A 17,861-nucleotide genomic window follows, 5' to 3' on the forward strand; every position below is an offset into this window, starting at 1 on the left:
AGATTGTGATTTCGTTCCACGTGTAAGATTTCTGACCATTGATGGAGAGGTGATGACGCAGGAGGTTTTCTATGATTTTGGATTTGATTTTGATATTAATTTGGGATGAATGTCCATAGGGGTCTAAATGGGCTGGGTTAGGCTTTGGCCATCTTGGTCTAAGTCTACGTAAAAAAAATTTAGCCTACTGGCCTATTAAAGGCTTTATTTGTGGGTCTAGCCCGGCCCATTTTCAAAAATAAGAAAGTCTGACATGGCCTACAGGCCTTGTAGGCCTCCCACTATATATACTAAGGAAAAATAATAATTGTATAGAGCAAAGAAAGTTTCATTCATGCATGTACTAGTACTTCTGATAAGAAAAAAAATGATAAACAAGAAAGAGTCAACATAATATTTCAGCTCTAGAATGTATATTATTGAGGAATAGAGTCAAAGAAATGGAAAAAATAAGAAAATACAATTGCTGGATGCTGAAATAAGTCTATAAGAGAATGTCATTCATCTAAAATTCTTTAAACTACCATCAAGACAAGGGAAAAAAAGAGTATTATTGAAAGATCTTCATCAGTAACATCATAATCCAGCAAGGTACCCATTGCTCCATGGTATTAAGCTGCAACAACATGTAAAATTTGGAGACATTAGACAAGTTTTCCTTTCATAAAATAAAATAGCACAAAAAGTAAGAGATATTGATATTTGATACTTTGTGTCTTTGTCACATAAAATAAATATTATTTTATTATTTTAATAAATTAAATAGGTCAGCTTACAAGGTTGTAGGCCGGGCTTGACAAAATTGGCCTATGACCTATTTATTAAATTTTTTTTTTATAAATCTAAGTCTACTCTACTTTTCTGAAAGGTCAGACCTGGGCTGGGCTCAACGTAAGCCGGGCCGTAGGCTGGGCTGGGCCAGTCTGGCCATTTACCCGTAAATGTCCATTTAGGATTTCAACCCGACCTGGGGTACACACTGATGACGTGGCATAATGTTCCGGCGGGGTGAGATTGTGAGGAGGTGAGAGTAAAACGCTTGGACGGCATAATTGGGGGACATGAGGATAGTTTAGTAATTTAACAGTGGACGATTAGAATTTGAAATAGGAGTTTGAAGACCAGTTCTTCCACTTGCTATGAGTTTTCACCTATTTATAATATCACAACATTTTTATTTATTTTATTTTATTTTATTAAAAATATCACGATTTTCTTAGGAAAATTGAAAGAAAAAAAAATTCTGCTTCTCGTTTATTATCCTCGCTCGCATGAAAATAGAACTTGGAGAATTTGTAGTGAATGAGTGTAGTTATTGCATTTGGCAAGATGTGAACTAGTGGTTTAATTAAGGGGATAGGATTAGACAAAAAGAGACTGGATAAAGGATTATTGAAGGGAACCCAAGGGTACTCAAATTTATAATTGAGTGTCTAAGGGTTTATTTTGATCTCAAAATAAATTTTTAAAAATTTTTGAGAGTTAGAGAAAAATCATCTTTCCCTCAAAAAAGAATTAGTCTCACCCAATTGTCTAATGCACTCTGTTGTAAATAATAATTATTTAGTTATTATTTAGTGATTTATTTGTTGTATTGGGCCAAGCCCATTAAGTTAAAATTAGGTCAAGTATTCTCTATAAATAGAGAACCCTTTGTACAGATTATTTACAATTTTATAATATATTAGAATACTCTTTTTCAAGTTGGTATCAGAGCTCTCGATCTGAGGGCTTTGCTTCCGCACATATTATCTTCTTTTTTAACAAAACCCTAATTTCTTTGCCTCTTGCCGCCATCAGCCGCCACCGAAAAAATTTTCCGGGGACCTTTTGGACCAAGGGGACCATTGTTGACCTTATTTTTCCTCCGATCTATCATTCTACGCACTGTTCCTCCGCCACAAACGACCGAAACACCTCCAATCAGATCTGTCTTCACCGTTTGGACCACTTTCCGGCGACTTTTCAACCGCGATCACCCACAGACAGGTGCGCGCTCACCGGACGACCACACCAGAAAAATCTCAGCCGGCGAAACCCCTCCACGCGCTCTCACGCGCCGCCCCTTTCCCGGCGAGTGAATCCCCCGCGCAGCTCCTTTCTCCGGCGCGTGGAGGCGCGTGCGGCCGTGTTTTTGGACCGGACCACCACCATTCTTCTCGTCTTCTTGTCTTCTGTCTGGATCTATAATTATTTTTCTGATCAGAGGTCATTTGATATTCTGTTTTGTTGATTTTATCGCTGGTTGTTAACTTTTTTTGTTAAAGAATGGCCGAGCATGATAGTTCTTCGATCTTATCTGGTAAGAGCACACGTTCATATCTCTTCTTGCTTCTTGCACTGATTTTAAAACCTCATGGATTTTGGATTGTGGTGCAACTGATCATATGGCTTGTCGTACTGAGTTGTTTTGTTCTTATCATCCTACTGTTGGTAGTCATACTATATCCGTAGCTGATGGATCACATAAATCAGTTATTGGTTCTGGTAACATTCAAATTCAACCTTCCTTGTTTCTTAAAAATGTTCTTTATGTTCCTCAGCTTTCTACTAATCTTATCTCTACTCAAAAACTTACAACTGATTTGAATTGTTCTATCACATTTTTTCCTTCTCATTGTCTTATTCAGGATCTTACCACGAAGAAGACAATTGGAGTTGCTAATGAACAAGATGGGTTGTATCATCTCCTTCCAGACCATGCTAGCAAAAATCAGTTATTAATGACACGTCATCCTTCAACTGCAGAGTCTATGATTTGGCTCCATCACAAGCGTCTGGGGCATCCACCATTTAGTCTTTTGAAGTCTATGTTCCCCTCTCTGTTTCTCAATAAGTCGGTCGAGACCTTTCATTGTGATGTTTGTGAATTTGCAAAACACTATCGAGTGTCATTTCCTTCTAGCACTATTAAAAGCAAGGAACCTTTTTCTCTTATCCATTCTGATGTTTGGGGCCCTTCTAAAGTGCACAGTGTTTCAGGTGCAAGGTGGTTTGTTTCTTTTATTGACGATTGTACTCGGATAACATGGATATACTTGATGAAAGACAAGTATGAAGTACCAGAGATATTTATTCGGTTTCATCACATGGTTGAGACTCAGTTTGGTAAGGGTATTAAAAGACTCAGATCTGATAATGGTACTGAGTACGTCAATCAACGCCTGTCACAATTCATTTCAGACAGAGGTATGATTCATGAGCTCACATGTGTTGATACCCCTCAACAAAACGGGGTTGCTGAAAGGAAAAATCGTCACCTTCTTGAAGTTGCTAGAGCACTACTTTTCCAGACATCTGTTCCTAGTTCTTATTGGGGAGAAGCAGTATTAGCTGCAACTTTTTTGATCAACCGTTTACCTTCACGGGTCCTTAACAATATCAGTCCTATTCATTCCATGACTTCCTTCTTTCCTTCTGTTCCCATATTGCAGAGCCTTCCACCAAGAGTGTTTGGATGTGTTGCCTTTGTCCATGTTCATAAACAACATCGGAGTAAGTTGGATCCTAGGGCTTTTAAGTGTGTCTTCCTTGGTTATAACCCTTATAAAAAAGGGTACAAGTGTTATCATCCACCAAGTCAGAAATTTTTTGTTTCTATGGATGTCACCTTTCAAGAATCTGAATCTTATTTCCTGGGTTCTCATCGTCAGGGGGAGAATAGTTCTTCAGAAGACTTCCCCTTCCTTCTTTGAGTCTGGATCAATCTTCTCTCTTCCCAGTGTGTCTGCTCCTGGTGTGTCAGAACCTTCAAATACACCTGAGATACAACCCATACTGTCTCACCAGCAACCTCAATCGTCTGAACCACTGGTAAGTCCTGAATCTCCTATTTCTTCTGAGTCTCCTGAGTCTCCTGTTTCTGATTCTAATATTATTTCCTCTCATGATTTGTCTATTTCTTCTGATATCTCTAATGACTTACCCATTGCTTCTACTTCTGATGACTTACCTATTGCTCTTAGAAAAGGAAAAAGATCTTGTCACAAGAAAACTTGTTCATCTTGTCCCTCTTGTACTCAATACCCTATCTCCCACTTTGTTTCCTCTGCTAATCTTTATGTGCAGCACAAAAGCTTTGTTTCAGCACTAGATTCTATTGCAATCCCAAAATCAGTACATGAAGCCTTGAAAGATAGGAATTGGGCTCAAGCCATGCAAGAGGAGATGAATGCTTTGGAGAAAAATAAAACATGGGAGGTTATTGATAGACCCAACGAAAAGAAAGCAGTAGGGTGCAGATGGGTTTATGCCCTGAAATATAATTCTGATGGCTCTCTTGAGAGATATAAAGCTCGATTAGTGGCCAAAGGTTACACTCAAACCTATGGCATTGATTATGAAGAAACCTTTGCTCCAGTTGCAAAGATGAATACAGTGAGAATCTTGTTATCCCTTGCTGCCCATTAGAATTGGGATATAAATCAATTTGATGTGAAAAATGATTTCCTCAATGGTGAGTTAGAAGAAGAAGTCTACATGGAAATCCCGCCTGGTTTTGATTCTGTGAAGGGGGAAAATAAAGTTTGTAGATTAAAAAAGGCCTTGTATGGATTGAAGCAGTCATCTCGTGCTTGGTTTGGAAGATTTACTAAGGTTATGATGACCTTAGGATACAGACAGAGCCAAGGAGATCACACTCTTTTCTTCAAGCACTCCCAAAATGGGAAGCTTACTGTGCTCCTTGTATATGTTGATGATATTATTATCACAGGTGATGATTTTGTGGAGAGACAGAATCTGCAAACACGGCTTGCCTCTAAGTTTGAAATCAAAGACCTTGGGAAACTGAGATATTTCCTAGGGATAGAAGTAGCTCATTCAAGCAAAGGAATTTTTATCAGCCAGAGGAAATATGTTCTTGATCTTCTCAAAGAAGCAGGAAAGCTCGGGTGTAAACCCTCTAATACTCCTATTGAGCAGAATCACAAGATGGGCTATGAAGAAGAGAGTCCTCCAGTTGATAAAGGACAATATCAACGACTAGTTGGGAAATTGATATATCTGGCCCATACTAGACCAGACCTAGCTTATGCTGTTAGTGTTGTCAGTCAGTTTATGCACGATCCAAAAGAAAAACACATGCAGGCAGTAGAGAGAATTCTTCAGTATCTTAAAGGTACTCCTAGTAAAGGGTTGTTATTCCGACGTGATGGCAATCTATCTTTAGAAGTCTACACAGATGCTGATTATGCTGGATCCGTGACTGACCGTCGTTCTACCATTGGTTATTGCATGTTTCTTTGCGGTAACTTGGTGACATGGAGAAGTAAGAAACAAGATGTGGTTGCCAGATCAAGTGTAGAAGCTGAATTTCGAGCTATGGCTCAAGGCATTTGTGAGTTACTGTGGCTGAAAATTGTACTTGATGATCTCAAAATAAAATGTGAGGACCTATGAAGCTGCTATGTGATAATAAGTCCGCTATTTGTATAGCTCATAATCCAATCCAACATGATCGGACTAAACATATTGAGGTTGACCGCCATTTCATCAAAGAGAAACTTGATAGCGGGTTGATTACCACTCCATACATTCCCACTGGGCGTCAATTAGCTGATCTATTAACAAAGGGCTTCCTTCAGACAGATTTCAAGAACTTACTAGCAAGCTGGGAATGATAAATATCTATTCCTCAGCTTGAGGGGGAGTGTTGTAAATAATAATTATTTAGTTATTATTTAGTGATTTATTTGTTGTATTGGGCCAAGCCCATTAGGTTAAAATTAGGTCAAGTATTCTCTATAAATAGAGAACCCTTTGTACAGATTATTTACAATTCTATAATATATTAGAATACCATTTTTCAAGTCACTCTCTATTTCATTGAAGAGTTAGCATTAAGAGCCATACTCTAAAAATAATATGGCTGGAAGAGATTGTGTGAGAATATCTCTAAATTATCCAAAAATATATTATTGAAGGGATAACATACAATTCTATCTATGAATAAACTTTCCTGCCTTTTTGTTCCTTTTGTAGTAAAAAATACATAAGAATATTTTGTTCTTCATTTGCATTTTTTTATATAATATGAACTGAGACTAAACCCAAACGAGACGTATGAAGAATGTTGAATTAGATTGTTGTTGAATTATTGTCGTTCACACCTATCATTGGGAGAGGACTTCATTTATGTCATAGTGGAAGTCTTTCTTTAATATAAAATTTATAGGCTAAGTCAAAAAGCAGTTATTTCAAAATATTTCCATATGTAAGAGAAAAATATGGTTGCGTACCACTCAAATTTTAGTGGTAAATTTGTTGCGTATCACTCATGAGCTTATGTTGATTTACAACCTTTCTTAAGCTAAGCATGTAATTAGAATTACTTCTGTAGATCCATATGCTAGCAACCTTTTCTAGGCTATTTTGTTAATGATGTTTTTATTATGTAAATACCACTGTTAATTTGTTATTATTTAAACGTGTAAATATTTGTCTAATTTCTTCGTGTATAGAATGTGTTTATGCGTTGGTACTCCCATTGCCAGCTGCTTGCTTCAATGATATGATATTTTGAGCAATTTTGGATTCTCATTTTAGTTTTTTGAGAGAATAATAATAAAAAAAAATTATGATGAAGAAAGTAAATGAGAGAAATCATGTCCGAATTTTAATTAGGCACACTTCTGTCAATTTAAGTACAATTAAGAGAAATGAACTAATAACATTCCCAGTTATTTGAGAATCCTTGTGTTCGTCAGGTAGAAACTATTCTAATTTGTATTCACATTACTAGAATCAACAAGTTGAGCCACAATCAACTCTTGGGAGAGCTGCTACCGATAATGGTTCACAATTTTCGAACCGGAAATTAACTTTAGGGAGAGCTGCCTTCCACAATTTTTGAACCGGACTAGTCAATAATCAAAAAACTTGAACCAAAATCAACCAGTGCTTAACAATGAATTTTATTTATTTATTTTTTTGGTAATTTTAGCAATGAGTCTTTATTAAAAACGGAATCAGTTATTTGAAAAGCTAGTGTTTATATTCAAAGTGAGTAAATAAAAATATATTTATTTTTAGTTTGATAAAATATATCATAACAATAATTTTTAAATAATTTAAGAGTTAATATATTCTTATTTATTCATTTTTCATCACGTGGAAAGACAAGTCATGTATGCCTCTATTCTTATTACAAATAAATTAAGGGTTCATTTTTTCTTCAGTTACTACTGCAGATAAGTTATCTGCAGTAAGTTCAATACGACGTTGTCTTGTGGCAAAAATCATGGTGTTTTTATAATTTTAATTTATTTCAGGGTTATAATAGTCTTTATATTTATAATTTTTTAAGATTCCAATACCAAAACGACGTCGTTTTGGAAATGAATGCAACTAACTTATCCGCAGTAACTGCAGAAACTTTTTTTCCATAAATTAATCATAACAATCTTCTTATAAATTGGAAATTTAGATAAATATCTTTTTAAAATTTGAATTCTACTTAAATTTTTATTTTTTTGGTATTTTGTTATCCGACACTTCTACACTTTTATTCCTATTATTATTATTTAATTTATGGGAAAAGTATTTCTCTAGAGTTACTGAAGATAAGTTATTTCAATGAGCTCAAAACGACGTGGCTATAAAATTATAAAATTATAATGATAAAGACTAATATAACCCTGCAATATATTATAATTACAAAAATACATTGATTTGTGTCTCAAAACGACGTCGTTCTGGACTGACCGGAGATAACTTATCTCCATTGACCGGAGAAATCATTTACCCTTTATTTATATATAAATAAAAGTTATTTCATTACTACTGTCATGTGATGATTTTTTAAATTTTAATTTTTTATTTATAATGCTAACTTTCTTTTTATTTCTTGACTTTTCATTTTTTTTATTTATAACTTTTTTATTTTTTAACATTTCAAATATTTAATCTTAAAAATAATAATCAAAATATATTCTTTTTAATAAACAAATAAAAAGATATATAAATTATTATATTAATAACTTTAATAAAATTCCCAATTTTTTTTTTTTTACATTATTATATTTTTTTTCTTTTAATCTTGAACTTACAAATCCTAATAATAAGAATAATGAAATAAATTTTTGTGAGACGTGCAATGCGAGAAAGCCGTTTCAGACCCTCCAACACGTGTTCCTTTCTTATTTCCTTTTTTCCTTTTCTATGGGCTTTTACAAGTTCCACTTTTATGGTAGGTCCTATCTGAAGAATAAAAAATTAAAATAATATTATTTTTGTAAAAAGATTTCTGCATCTCTCATTAAAAGTATAATAATACTAATATAAGGTGGATCAATTTTTTTATAAATATACCTAAGATAATATACTTCATAGAAATTTTACTTAATATATGATGTCTTTTAGGAAAAACTAATCAAATTATAATTAAGATAGAGTTAAAAAACTATTTCATGCAATAAAAGATAAATATTAATAATCATAAATTATTTTTAGGTCTGAAAAAAAGTAGTTAACATGTCAAAACAATATAATGACTTTTTTTTCATTTAAATCATATATCAGTAATTTTAAATATGAATATCTTTATTATACTCCATGATAATACTTTTACCGAATATTATTTTCAAAATGTTTTGACTTGAAGTAAAGTAAATTAATTTAAATGTTTACTACATATTTATATATTGAGTAAAAAAACTCATACTTTTAAATATTTGTACATGAAAGGATAACTGGTTATTATATAAAAGACATATGCATTTATTTTGTATAAATTTATTCACCAAGTTATTAAAATAAAAAAAATTCTACAAACATATACTTTATTGACACTCGTCAAAGAATTAAAATGAAAATAATAATTAATGATTTTTTTCTCTGTCCTCCTAATACATTTTCTTAATTATCTTTCTTATATTTATAAAGAAAGTATTAAAGGAAAAAGTAAATTCATTTACTATCCTGAAACATAAAAAGTGTTTAATATTTTTTGTATAGTAATTATGAAAATTATGTAGGAGTGAAATGAAAAAAAATCCACCATAAGATTATCTTTAAAATGAATAAGTAAAATTCATTCACGTTCAATTTTAATAGGTTAAAATCAAGATATACTTAAATAAAGCTTTGACTCGACAAAAAAAAGTTTTGAAATCACTTATTTATATGTGTAATTATATGTATGTATCATTACTCAATAGTATAATAAAACGAAATATATTAAAAAATTAATAGAATGAAATATATTAAAAATGATACTTACTCACACTTTTTGTTATACCAATTTTACATCGCTTTCTTTTTTATTGCTAACACACTTTTCTATCTTTTTTACACAAAATAAAAAGTATAAAATGATGTTATTATTACAATATGCAAATATCATTGTTGTACATGGGTCAATCAGGTCATCAGGGTGGGAAAAAAAAATACACTTGAACCAATCAAAATCAATTACACTGACCGAACCAAATCAAGCCCATAAAAATTAATTTGGTTCCATTAGAGTTTAATGATTAGCACAAGCACGACAGAAGATTCGGAGCAACGGAAGAAATAGCAACGGAAGAAATAGGGCTATCAAATTTCAAATGAAAAAAAAATAAATCAAGTTGGGCTACCAAATCCAAAAACCAAGGGTATATTTGATTGGACATGATAAGTAAAAATAGGCAGAAAAAAAAAATAGAATAACATATCGCATATTTGATTATGTTCTGTTTTTTGTGTTTTTTTTGAAAAAAAATTGTTTTATAAAATAGTTAATAAAATATGTGTTTTCTGTATTTTTTGTTTTGAAATTTAAAAATTATAACACAAGACAAAAACAACTTATATATATTCTTTATATTTTATTCTAAAAACTAAAAAAAAAAATTATAACTTTTAGAACTATTTTTACAAATTAGACCTTTTCAAACAGATTTTTTTTTCTAAAAATAAAAAAATTATTTTTCAAAACAAAGTTCAATATATCTTCACAACCTTACATATATTAAATAATATATATATATATATATAGTTTATCATTTCTCAAGCTGTTTGAGATAATTTTATCTCCGACAACTAAATTATAATCATAGAAAGATGGATCACTGGTAATAAAGAAAGAGAGAGAAAAAGGGAATCATAAACATTGAAAAAGTGAATCAATCAATATAAGAAAATGAATAAATAAAATGACGTAGTTTTATGGTGGACGGAGATAAATATATCTCAAGCTGCTTGAAAAATATTTTTCTCTCATATACATATATATATATATATATATATATATATATATATATATATGAAAAATATTTCTCTCTCATATACATATATATATGGAAAAATATTTCTCCGGTAACTTGAGATAAGTTTATCTCCGGCTACCCTGAAACTACGTCGTTTTGTTTATTTATTTCCTTATATTAATTAATTCATCTTTGAATGATTATGATTCTCTTTTTCTTTCTTTTCCTTTATCACCATTGATCCATCTTTGTACGATTATGATTTAGTAGCCGGAGATAAAATTATCTCAAACAGCTTGAGAAACGATAAGCTCACATATATATACATATATATGTACATATATATATATATAGTAAAGTGTATTTGACTAAAAATTACTCAAAACAAAAGTTATATAAGCATAGTTAAATACTTATGACTCATGCTTTGCATCAAGACAACAACTCATGTGCCTCTAACCAATGTTATTAGAATCAGACCGGTCATTGACCCGACCGAGGTATTGGGTCACTGGGTCAATGGTTTAATCGGTGGGTCACTGGTTGAACCACATGAACCATATATATATATATATATATATATATATATATATATATATATATATATATATAAATTTATATTTTATACTGAATTATATAATAAATATTTTAAATGGTGTCATCCAAACATTAATTTGATGTAGTTTAGTGGTATTTGCTATATTGTATAACCTCAATGGAAGGGGTTCGAATCTCATTTGATGCAATTTTTGAAATAATTCTCTTAACTTAATAGTTATATAATAAATATATTAAATGGTGAATTTTACCCAACCAGTGATGGTGGCCTAGTGGTATGAAAAGGCGCACTTCAATCCAATATGTTGGCCTGTTTTAATAACACTGCCTCTAACACAGTGGGGCAATGCCCTAATAAGCATACGGGGGTGCAAGGGGTAGTGCTCTTGTGTTCGTTGCGGCATGGTACTATTGTGGGTCTTGAGTTACTTTATAATTTTCTTTTATTTAACAGTTTGGGCTTATGCTCACGAATAGTTCTATGGCTTAATGTTTTCTAAGCCTATTTATATTCAGTTGTATACGAGTCCATTGTAACGAGTGTTGTGAGAAAAATATAATGATACACTTACGAAACATAACCTTATATTGGGTTGGACCATGATAAACTGTGTCTCTCGCCTTTTCTTCCCTACTTCTTTTTCTATTAGCCATTGTGTGTGATTAAAATGATCCTAACAAATATAGGATTTATTATTATTATTATTATTATTATTATTATTTTGGTATCCAAGCCAGTTTGATTCGATTCGAACACTTTATTCATAGCACTTGAACTCGAGACCTTTTGTTGAGAAGAAAAAATCCCTAGCAAGGAATTTGTTACTTAATTTATTTGTAAGATTTATTATTTTTCACATATTGTTAATGCTCTTATAAAAGAAGATAATCCCTTGCTACTTAAATTAATAATTATTTGTAAGATTTATTATTTTTACATTAAGGGAAGATAATGCTTCTTATAAAAGAAGATAATCCTAAATATTAATTATGTTCCCACTATATATCTCTAATACTCAATCCATTTGCAAGAGCTATTCATTTTTGGAGGTATGAAATGTAAAATTATTCTCAATTTTTGCTATCTCGGAGTTGAATTTTTAAATTTGCTAAAAAATTTAACATGGCATAGTTTATTGCTCATTTTTCAAGTTCAAATAATTATTGTATAAATTTATATAGTTACCATTTTATAATTCTAACTCAAAGAATTATTATCAAAATGGATAAAATTTTGAAATACAAAATTATTCATAATTTTTCACGTATTTTTAATATTCAATTCTTGGAAAATAAAATTCAATTTCCAAATTAAATGTTGAAATATATATTTTCAAGCTATGTCATAATCACACAATCTGGTATTTATTTAAGATTAGTTTACCTGATTATAAATATTTTCTTTTTCTTTTCATTTGAATTTTTTTTACTCATTTCAATACATGCAAGGAGTTAAATGCTAGTGTTATATGTGTATCATACATGCGAGGAGGAAGATGGACTATCAAATGATGCTAAACTAGGAGGAGAAGAGGATTCTTTATGTTCAACTTACGTATTATCTAGGAAGCAGCATAAGGAGAACTGCAAAAAATGGAGGAATGGCTTAATTATTAAGCTAGTGGGGAAGAAAATTACCTAGAGGTTTCTCATGGCTATGCTCCAAAGGTTGTGGAATCTGATAGGGGGTATAAATTGATAGAGATGGACAATGTCTAGTTTCTTATCAAATTCAATGAAGAAATGGACTACTTTCATGTTCTTCACGAGGGTCATTGGATAGTAGCAGACCATTATGTCATTGTCCAAAGATGGAGACCATTTTTTGATCCTTATGATGAAAAGTTGAAGAAGCTTACAATATGGCTGAGAATCCCAAGACTCCCAATCGAGTTCTACAGGTTGCAACATTTATGGCAGATAGGGAACATGTTTGAAAAAACACTCAAATTGGACAAGGCCTCTTTGAGAAGACAGAATAGTACAGATGGTGAGAACACTTACATTGCAAGGTTTGCAAGGATCTGTATAGAGGTGGATTTTAGAAGGAGTTTTGTATCTAGGTTCAAAGATATGGGACTATATTCTAAATCAAAAGGTTGTTCTGAATGTAGGTTACGAAAGTTTGCATTTAATATGTTTTGAGTATGGGAGGTATGGATATCGTAAAAAGGCCTGTGAGGGTGGCTTAGATTACAAGGAGGAAGCAAAACATATGGAACCATCGGATGGGAACCAACAGGGGGAAATGAAATATGTAAATACAGGGGACAACATTTCCAATGTCTTTGACAAAGTTTTGAATCTTGTGGAGAAGAAAGAGGATAAGAATGTGTTTAGAGCATGGATGGTGGTGAAGAGATCGAATAAAGGTAGGAAAGCTAAACCATTTCCGGTGTCTGCGGCAAAAGGGAGATCGAAAAACCCCTCTGTGGAAGTGGTGGCTTCACAAACTACAAGAACAAGAGTTGGCACAAATAGTAGTAAGGAAAAAATTCTAGAGTAGAAGGTACCAAAGGTCAGGACAACAAGTAATGTTGTAGAAGGAAAAAGGTTGGGGCTGTGATAAAAGTGACTCTCATAGGGACAAACTGGGTAACAACCTGTAAAGGATTAATTCCTCGGAGACATCTTGTCACAGAAAAGGGAATGGAGCTTTGTCAAAGCAAAAAGCGACCTCTACTGAGAATAAACATATTGGTAAAATAATCCTTAGCCAACGCCCTCTAAAGGGAACTTTCGACCAAGGTCATGTTTCGAACCAACTGACAGGACATCAATTGTCAATAACTTCAGTAGCGAATAATGATCAGTTTGATAGGGATGTTAGCATGAAGGAGGAATGCATTGTCAATAAGAAACAATCACCTGATGCTATTGAGTTAATGTGAAGGTTCGCCCAAGAGAACCTACTTGAGGCGGTGAGATTAGCATACAGAAATTTAACTGATGGGGCATGTATGCCCCTCATATTGGAATGATGGGACCCATGGTCTTTTTGCCTTTTTTTTTCTTTTTATGGTTTTTATTGAATATTTGTACATGGAATGTGAGAAGGGCCAACAAGAAAGGATTTATCTTATTGGTTAAAGACTTAGTTAAAAAACATGATATCAAGTTGCTAGTGTTGACTGAAGTAAGGATCAGTGGGCCTTTAGCCCTTAGAAGAATAAAGGAGATGGGCTTTAGTGATTACCATATAAATAAGGCCATGGGCTTTGCTGGGGGAATTTAGGTCATATGGGATAGGGTGTTGATGTAGTTATCTTGGCCCATCAAAGATGTAAAACCCCGTTCTAGAATCACTTTGTTAACATTAATTATGCTATTAAGCGCGGTTACAATCACAGTGTTTAGTTACAATTGACGGATAAAGTTTTTCCTTTTAACCTTCCTTTTAAAACCTAATCACAAAAAAAATGTGAATCTTGCCTACATTGCCTACACATGTGAATGCAATATTTATTAGATGCGTACTTTGATTAGTTCCCAACTTAAATTGAGTGAATATAATAAAAATTCAAAGTATGGAAATGCTCGCTAGCCAGCTTGCTCTAGAGAGCAAGGTCAGTGAGCTCATTTCCTCCTCGCTGACCAACTCGCCCGAGCGAGAAGGTCAATGAGCACTCCTCACTGGGCAGCGCGCTCTAGCGAGGAGAGTAGCGAGCAAAATTAAGCTCAACCCGAGAGCAACTCCAAGAGCATATGGGCTGCTAGCTGGACAGCTCGCCAGCGAGTATGCCTAGAAATGGGGAAATGGTTCCTCTATTTGATGCTCTAATTTAGAGACATTTGACCATTTTTCCACCAATCTTATATACCTAATAAACCATCTAATCCAGTCATATATCCAATAATAGGTTTACATTAATCATTTCAAGTTCTTATATGATTCAATTGGCCATTACATATACATAATCACATTGTCATTATCATCTTATACACAACATGAATTCCATAGCCATAATTCAAACTCCATTCAATACACATGTATCATTTCGTAGTCTCAAATACATGAATGCAAGCAAATATTACATCAATAATCCATATCCAATGATTCTAAAAATATTACAATCCTCATAGTTCTCAAAATATACGAGTTTATAAATCATGATCACATGGTCGATGCACAATCATTTCCTCCAAAATAATCCACTTGACATAATTGCATCCACAATCAAGACAAGCAATAATAACCTCCCAAAATGATACAAGCATGCCAAGTTGTCAAGGGTACAATAATGTCATATGCAAAATCATAATCATGATTTAGGCCTCCTGCCCTGGGCTCCATCACCCATGCCACCTGTATTACCTGAAAATGAGTCCCACGAGGGGTGAGATACAATCTCAGTAAATTCAAGAGCCTTAAAGACTTCTCCAACCTTTGAGCTCACTTCCATAATATACAGGCATCAAAATAACATAACAAATGTCTGAGAGAATACACACAAGGGATTCGCATCTCTCATCTAACCATATACACAATTCATACACATATGCTCCAAGAGAACACACGTAAGGGATTCACATCTCTCATCCACGCATATACATAATCCATACACATAACATACTTGAGATAATACACACAAGGGATTCACATCTCTCTTATGAAACTTCTGAGAGAACGCTCACAAGGGTCTCACATCTCTTAAGTTTTGCCCATTTTTCACAATCCACTTGGCCAGGGATAGATCCAATTACATAAAAATGCATATCATTTTCACAATCATGTAGGTGGATAATCGACACCAGATTTCAACTCCCATGCATAACGTGTTATACAAACCATCACTCAATTTGGAGTTTGGTGGAACATCAAGAGGAAAAATTCCAAGGTTCAAGAGTTTACCTGTCACGGTGTTATCCTATTGTTCCCCCAAGCTTCCAACGATTCTCAATTTCACAACCAACAATAGGCCTATATGAAATAATAATTCAAATAATTATCAATCAAGTCAAGCCATATAATTAGCCCAAGGTTCCAACATCATCAAGTCATATTTTCAATTATTCAAGTTTAGGTATCTCACCTAAACACCTTGAGTTTCAACTCAAGCCAATGACGTGTCCACCACCAAGTCAACACAACCAATCACAATGGTGGCACGACCTATTCCAAGCAACCAATTTCATGATTAATATAAGCAACATATGTACATGTTTCCAATCAACTCAAAGCCATTCAAATTTCATGTTTCAAAGGCTTACCTTTTGTTATAAGCCTAGGGAGTCAAATGCAAAGAGGGTTCCACCTTAATGTTGTCATCACCGTCCACAACCCTAGGCAAACAACACATAATCATCATCAATGAACTAGTCTCATGCCCAAAATCCAAAGATTTCAATCTCACAAATTTTGACATTTTCTCACAATGTACAAATCAACCATTTCTTGCATTTTCCTTTTACAAGACATCATTCTAAGCATTTTTCATCAAAGACTTAATGTCTAAATCATCCTCCAACAACACATACCATGATACTATTCATCAAACTCTAAGTTTCTTGAAACCTCATGAAAATAAGCTTGGAGTTAGGAAATCTTACCACAAATCCATGAACCATGCTTAGAGGATGCTTTCCCATAGCTCAATGGTCTCCAACGCTCACCAATAACCAAACCCTAGGTTTTTCTTCAAGTCCAATCTCTCCTCCTAGACCCCAAAAACAAAAATGTATTAAGGAAGGTTGATAAGGAATAAGTTCTAGGTATTTCTCATGATGGAAGCACGTGCTCTCATGGTGTCTAGTGAAACACCTAATTTAAAGCTCATCATACCTCTACCATGGTCTCTCTTGGTCAAGTGGGGAAAATAAAGTGGATTGTTGAGGAAAAGACCGAAACTTAAAGTTTTAAAACTGTTTCGGGATTTCTCGCTGAGCTTCTCGATCAACGAGTAATGTAGCGAGCTCCAATTTGGCTCGCAGGGCTATATCGCTTCGGCGAGATTAACAACGAGCTTTAGGTTTGCTCACCGGGCTAGCGACCAGGCCAGCGAAGGCCACCTGATGCAGTTTTTCACTTTAATTTAAAAAAAAAACATTTTTCTCTCGTTAATCCTTAATTCGCCACTTAATTATACCATAAACCCTACTTAGGCATATTTAATTATTAGGGTTATAACAAAAGCTAATTCACTTCTGTTGCTCTCAAGTGGCTAGGGAACAACAACAAGGAGGTGGTTACTTTTGTTTATGGTAATCCTCGTCGTATAGAGAGACAGTTACTTTGGGACAGTTTAGTGGGCATGGATGCAGAGATAACTGACTCTTGCTAATAATGGGGGACTTCAACATCATTCTTTATAATTTTGAAAAGTGTGGAGGCAGTAATGCTTGTCAATGTAGCAATAAGGAGTGTTCTGACAGCCTCAATTTGTGCAATCTCTCAGATATTGGGTTTAAAGGCCCACATTTCACCTGGAAACGGGCTAACCACAAAAAGCATTTGGACCGAGCCATACTAATGAGAATTGGGCCAATCTATTTCCCGGAAGATTTATTCTTCATATTCCTTATCATAGTTCAGACCACAGACTTCTTTTGCTCTAGGAGGGTGAAGAAGATCGTAGGGTTCCTACTAATAAACCTTTCCAATTTTTGGCATCCAGGCTCCTCTGTGATAGCTTCGAAGACATTGTCAGCATGTGTTGGCATGAAGAGACCGAGTGGATCAAAGCTAGGGTTCGCTTCCAACATGAAGCCTCTGCCTAGCACGTTACTAAATTTAGGGAACACATCAGACAAAAGCGTCTCCTATACTCCCGCATTCAGGGTTTGGATGAAAAGCTACAGAGGAACCCGAGAACTGCCTTAGAGGATTTTCAACGGAAGCTGTGGAATGAACTAAATGTGATCTATGTTCAGGAGGAAATTTTATGGTTTCAGAGATCAAGAAGCAAATGGTTGATCAATGGAGACAGAAACACCAAGTTCTATCACGCAATAACCAAGGCGAGAAGTCAGCATAACAAGATCTTAACTCTGAAGAATGCAGAAAAATAGTGGAATGGAGAGCCAAACACTCTCAGGAAGATGGTTGTGAGTTTCTTCGAGAATATTTTCAAGGATGATGGGGTCACAAGATCCTCATTCCTTCTCTCAGGGATT

The sequence above is a fragment of the Gastrolobium bilobum genome, unplaced genomic scaffold (genome assembly GCF_033153095.1).
Source record: "Gastrolobium bilobum isolate Gb01-03AN ecotype WA unplaced genomic scaffold, APGP_CSIRO_Gbil_v1 utg22847, whole genome shotgun sequence".
In the NCBI taxonomy this organism is placed as follows: domain Eukaryota; kingdom Viridiplantae; phylum Streptophyta; class Magnoliopsida; order Fabales; family Fabaceae; genus Gastrolobium; species Gastrolobium bilobum.